The sequence below is a fragment of the Dendropsophus ebraccatus genome, chromosome 3 (assembly GCF_027789765.1).
Source record: "Dendropsophus ebraccatus isolate aDenEbr1 chromosome 3, aDenEbr1.pat, whole genome shotgun sequence".
Taxonomy (NCBI): Eukaryota; Metazoa; Chordata; class Amphibia; order Anura; family Hylidae; genus Dendropsophus; species Dendropsophus ebraccatus.
The window spans coordinates 19,242,650-19,249,362 of record NC_091456.1 but is presented as its reverse complement, the minus strand read 5'-3'; the positions used below and the strand labels follow the sequence as shown (position 1 = coordinate 19,249,362).

Below are 6,713 nucleotides of genomic sequence, written 5' to 3'. Positions count from 1 at the left end.
CTTCCGGCCGGAAACAATGGTCTGGTTCATTTCTTACGGCGCCGTATACGATCCGGGCGTACATTCGTACAAAGTGCGAACTGTGCGGCCGCGATCGTATACTTTGCATTGTACGCTAACTACGTCAGTTTCCAGCCGCATATTCACGGAGCGCACTACGGCCGGAAGCTTACGTAGTGTGAACCTAGCCTTAAGATTCAGGGCCAGCTGAGTGATAGTACTTGCTGAATGAACCCAATTATGGGATGGAACAAGGGCAATTATGGGATGCTGGTATCACAGTTACATGACATCACAGCTAATGACATCACAGCTGATACATGTAAAGTTCTAACCAGAGCTCGGATCTCTCCAGTACCACAGCTTGAAGAGGACCAGACAACAAGTCAAGGTTCAGTATTTACCCCAGATAGGCACAATTTTCTGGTAACAACGTCCTTTGTTGCCGATAGCGACCAATCACAGCTCAATTTTCATTTTACTAGAACTCATGTATATTTGTAAGCTGAGCTGTGATTGGTCGCAATGGGCAACAAAGGAGATTGTTACTGCTTGATAAATCTTCCCCATAGTTTTAATTTTTATAATAATGATGTTCAATGGAGAGATTTATCAGGCTGTCATATAATAAGAGTCTTTGTGTTGCCCATAGCAACCAGTCACTGCAAAGCTTTCATCTCTCATATAGCTTGGATACAATGAAACTGTGTGATTGGTTGCTATGGGCAACGGAGAGAATCTTACTATAAGACGGCCTGATAAATCTCCCTCAGTGTCTTTTCACCCCAAATAATGAGGAGGTGCTGCTGTATATACAGGCGGATACACAGGATATTGCTTTGTAATAACCCGCAGATATGTGGCTGTATATAAACTGATAGTTGTAATGATGGTATTTACTGTATAAGAACAATTATGGGATGGAACAAGTGCAATTATGGGACGGAACAAGCGCAATTATGGGATGGAACAAGCGCAATTATGGGACGGAACAAGCGCAATTATGGGATGGAACAAGTGCAATTATGGGACGGAACAAGTACAATTATGGGATGGAACAAGCGCAATTATGGGACGGAACAAGCGCAATTATGGGATGGAACAAGTGCAATTATGGGATGGATCAAGCGCAATTATGGGATGGAATAAGGGCAATTATGGGATGGATCAAGCGCAATTATGGGATGGATCAAGCGCAATTATGGGATGGATCAAGCGCAATTATGGGATGGAACAAGTGCAATTATGGGATGGAACAAGTGCAATTATGGGATGGATCAAGTGCAATTATGGGATGAACCAAACACAATTATGGGAGTAAACAAGCGCAATTATGGGATGGAACAAGGGCAATTATGGGATGCATCAAGCGCAATTAAGGGATGGATCAAGTGCAATTATGGGATGGAACAAGGATAATTATGGGATGGATCAAGGGCAATTATGGGATGCTGGTATCACAGTTACATGACATCACAGCTAATGACATCACAGCTGATACATGTAAAGTTCTAACCAGAGCTCGGATCTCTCCAGTCTGACAGCGAGAAGAGGACGAGACAACAAGTCAAGGTTCAGTAGTTACCCCAGATAGGCACTAAATGATGTTAGAGAAAAGGCAGGGAAATAAATAGGCGAGATTTCTCAAGCAATTTTCTGGTAACAATGTCCTTTATCGCCCATAGCGACCAATCACAGCTCAGCGTTTATTTTATTAGAACTCATGCATATTTGTAAGCTGAGCTGTGATTGGTCGCTATGGGCAACAAAGGACATTGTTAGGCTAGGTTTACACTGCGTTTTCAGCATCCGTTTAACGGATCCGTTTTTTTTAACGTCCAGAAAAATAGGGTCAGCAACGTTTTATTGTCCGTTTTGGTCTGTCAAAAAAAAACGGATCCGTTTTTTTTATAATGAAGTCAATGGAAAAACGGATGCACACAAATGAATCAGTTTTTTTGCAATCCGTTTTTCATGCGTTTTTTGCAAAAAACGGATGCGTTAAACGGATGCTGAAAACGCAGTGTGAACCTAGCCTTACTGGAAGACTGCTTAATAAATCTTCCCCATAGTTTTTTATTTTTACCATGATGATATTTAATGGAGAGATTTATCAAGTTGTCATATAATAAGATCCTTTTCGTTGCCCATAGCAACCAGTCACTGCTCAGCTTTCATGTCTCATATAGCTTTGATACAATGAAACCGTGTGATTGGTTGCTATGGGCAACAGAGAGACAGTTATAATGATGGTATTTTGCTGTATAAACACAATTATGGGATGGAACAAGCACAATTATGGGATGCTGGTTTCACATGTAATATGACACCACAGCTAATGACATCACAGTTGATACATGTAAATTTCTAACCAGAGCTCTGATCTCTCCAGTCTGACAGCGAGAAGAGGACCAGACAACAAGTCAAGGTGTTACAAAGCAGAAGAAGACATCTCGGCACCAGCGGAGTTAACAGTCCCCAGATACGGGAGAAGACGTCTGACAAGTAAACCACAAGTAGATGATATTCCTTAATGTAGTTAGTTACAGCTGGGTGGTGCAACACTGTATCCATACACATGAAGAAAGAGAAGCAGGCACTCACCCCAGAGCTGCTGTCTGTGTATTAGGCTTTACTTGCTTTCAATGGTAATCATGGGGAGGGAGGGATGGAAGGAGCAGGGATACACCTGGATGCAACAGCCATTTTGGACAGCTAGTCCATCTTCTGGTCAGATGACTTGCTCCTTCCTTCCTTTCCTCCCTATGATTACCATTGGAAGCAAGTAAAGCCTAATACACAGACAGCAGCTCTGGGGTGAGTGCCTGCTTCTCTTTCTTCAAATCAGGGTATTTACCACAGATAGGGACTAAATGATGTTACTTTGAGTGTCTGCGAAATACCAGAGAGAAAAAGAAATGTTAAGAGAAATGCAGTCACTTTGTGATTGTAGTAAAAGGGTAGCTTCAAAAGTACCGGATACGCAGCGGATTTCACGCTGCCAGTTTGCAGCGAAATCCGCTGCGGATCCTGAACTGTGAATGGGTCCCATACTATATTGTGAAGCTGAATGGGTCCTATACACGCAGAGGAACTGCACCGTGTATGGGACCTGGCCCCTTTAACCCCCTAATAACCTAATTTTTGCATAATTCTCTGGTGACCGTACTACTAAATTGTGTGTACAGCTTAGGGCTATGTTCACACTGCGTACGAATCCGTACGCATTTCGTACGGCGCCGTACATGTGCGGCTGAAACGACGGGCGTGCGAATATTCGATGTGCGGCCGGATGCGTACGCTTCCTGAGCCCCCTACGAAGCGATCTGACAGCGGTCTTTTACTTGGAAATCTTCGCCTAGCCCCGGACACCCCACAGAACCTTTTGGAGCGGCATAGAAGAGTGGAAAAATGAAGAAATCACCACTTCGTACGGATTTGCGTGATACGCTACCGGCGTAAGTTACAGCCTTCCGGCCGGAAACAATGGTCTGGTTCATTTCTTACGGCGCCGTATACGATCCGGGCGTACATTCGTACGAAGTGTGAACTGTGCGGCCGGGATCGTATGCTTTGCATTGTACGCTAACTACCTCAGTTTCCAGCCGCATATTCACGGAGCGCACTACGGCCGGAAGCTTACGTAGTGTGAACCTAGCCTTAAGATTCAGGGCCAGCTGAGTGATAGTACTTGCTGAATGAACGCAATTATGGGATGGAACAAGGGCAATTATGGGATGCTGGTATCACAGTTACATGACATCACAGCTAATGACATCACAGCTGATACATGTAAAGTTCTAACCAGAGCTCGGATCTCTCCAGTACCACAGCTTGAAGAGGACCAGACAACAAGTCAAGGTTCAGTATTTACCCCAGATAGGCACAATTTCCTGGTAACAACGTCCTTTGTTGCCGATAGCGACCAATCACAGCTCAATTTTCATTTTACTAGAACTCATGCATATTTGTAAGCTGGGCTGTGATTGGTCGCAATGGGCAACAAAGGAGATTGTTACTGCTTGATAAATCTTCCCCATAGTTTTAATTTTTATAATAATGATGTTCAATGGAGAGATTTATCAGGCTGTCATATAATAAGAGTCTTTGTGTTGCCCATAGCAACCAGTCACTGCAAAGCTTTCATCTCTCATATAGCTTGGATACAATGAAACTGTGTGATTGGTTGCTATGGGCAACGGAGAGAATCTTACTATAAGACGGCCTGATAAATCTCCCTCAGTGTCTTTTCACCCCAAATAATGAGGAGGTGCTGCTGTATATACAGGCGGATACACAGGATATTGCTTTGTAATAACCCGCAGATATGTGGCTGTATATAAACTGATAGTTGTAATGATGGTATTTACTGTATAAGAACAATTATGGGATGGAACAAGCGCAATTATGGGATGGAACAAGCGCAATTATGGGATGGAACAAGTGCAATTATGTAATGGAACAAGGGCAATTATGGGATGGAACAAGGGCAATTATGGGATGGAACAAGTGCAATTATGTAATGGAACAAGGGCAATTATGGGATGGATCAAGTGCAATTATGGGATGGAACAAGGACAATTATGGGATGGATCAAGCGCAATTATGGGATGGAACAAGCGCAATTATGGGATGGAACAAGCGCAATTATGGGATGGATCAAGTGCAATTATGGGATGGATCTAGCGCAATTATGGGAGGAAACAAGTGCAATTATGGGATGGAACAAGCGCAATTATGGGATGGAACAAGCGCAATTATGGGATGGATCAAGTGCAATTATGGGATGGAACAAGGGCAATTATGGGATGGAACAAGCGCAATTATGGGATGGATCAAGTGCAATTATGGGATGGATCAAGGGCAATTATGGGATGCTGGTATCACAGTTACATGACATCACAGCTAATGACATCACAGCTGATACATGTAAAGTTCTAACCAGAGCTCGGATCTCTCCAGTCTGACAGCGAGAAGAGGACGAGACAACAAGTCAAGGTTCAGTAGTTACCCCAGATAGGCACTAAATGATGTTAGAGAAAAGGCAGGGAAATAAATAGGCGAGATTTCTCAAGCAATTTTCTGGTAACAATGTCCTTTATCGCCCATAGCGACCAATCACAGCTCAGCGTTTATTTTATTAGAACTCATGCATATTTGTAAGCTGAGCTGTGATTGGTCGCTATGGGCAACAAAGGACATTGTTAGGCTAGGTTTACACTGCGTTTTCAGCATCCGTTTAACGGATCCGTTTTTTTTAACGTCCAGAAAAATAGGGTCAGCAACGTTTTATTGTCCGTTTTGGTCTGTCAAAAAAAAACGGATCCGTTTTTTTTATAATGAAGTCAATGGAAAAACGGATGCACACAAATGAATCAGTTTTTTGCAATCCGTTTTTCATGCGTTTTTTGCAAAAAACGGATGCGTTAAACGGATGCTGAAAACGCAGTGTGAACCTAGCCTTACTGGAAGACTGCTTAATAAATCTTCCCCATAGTTTTTTATTTTTACCATGATGATATTTAATGGAGAGATTTATCAAGTTGTCATATAATAAGATCCTTTTCGTTGCCCATAGCAACCAGTCACTGCTCAGCTTTCATGTCTCATATAGCTTTGATACAATGAAACCGTGTGATTGGTTGCTATGGGCAACAGAGAGACAGTTATAATGATGGTATTTTGCTGTATAAACACAATTATGGGATGGAACAAGCACAATTATGGGATGCTGGTTTCACATGTAACATGACACCACAGCTAATGACATCACAGTTGATACATGTAAAGTTCTAACCAGAGCTCTGATCTCTCCAGTCTGACAGCGAGAAGAGGACGAGACAACAAGTCAAGGTGTTACAAAGCAGAAGAAGACATCTCGGCACCAGCGGAGTTAACAGTCCCCAGATACGGGAGAAGAATCTTACTATAAGACGGCCTGATAAATCTCCCTCAGTGTCTTTTCATCCCAAATAATGAGGAGGTGCTGCTGTATATACAGGCGGATACACAGGATATTGCTTTGTAATAACCCGCAGATATGTGGCTGTATATAAACTGATAGTTGTAATGATGGTATTTACTGTATAAGAACAATTATGGGATGGAACAAGCGCAATTATGGGATGGAACAAGTGCAATTATGGGATGGAACAAGTACAATTATGGGATGGAACAAGCGCAATTATGGGACGGAACAAGTACAATTATGGGATGGAACAAGCGCAATTATGGGACGGAACAAGTACAATTATGGGACGGAACAAGTACAATTATGGGATGGAACAAGTGCAATTAGGGGAAGGAACAAGCGCAATTATGGGACGGAACAAGTACAATTATAGGATGGAACAATTACAATTATGGGATGGAACAAGGGCAATTATGGGATGGAACAAGTGCAATTATGGGATGGAACAAGGGCAATTATGGGATGGAACAAGGGCAATTATGGGATGGAACAAGTGCAATTATGGGATGGAACAAGGGCAATTATGGGATGGAACAAGGGCAATTATGGGATGGAACAAGGGCAATTATGGGATGGAACAAGGGCAATTATGGGATGGAACAAGGGCAATTATGGGATGGAACAAGGGCAATTATGGGATGGAACTAGCACAATTATGGGATGGAACTAGCACAATTATGGGAGGAAACAAGTGCAATTATGGGATGGAACAAGGGCAATTATGGGATGGAATAAGGGCAAT

At 42.7% G+C, this 6,713-nt stretch overlaps 1 long non-coding RNA gene across 1 annotated transcript; it reads left to right on the top strand.

Annotated features, from left to right (window-relative positions):
- The first annotated feature begins 340 nt into the window (after positions 1-340).
- Positions 341-6,066, top strand: LOC138786962 (uncharacterized). The gene is made up of 4 exons (XR_011362267.1): positions 341-391; positions 2,393-2,516; positions 4,963-4,998; positions 5,818-6,066. It is a non-coding gene; the product is annotated as an uncharacterized lncRNA (long non-coding RNA).
- The last annotated feature ends 647 nt before the right edge of the window (positions 6,067-6,713 follow it).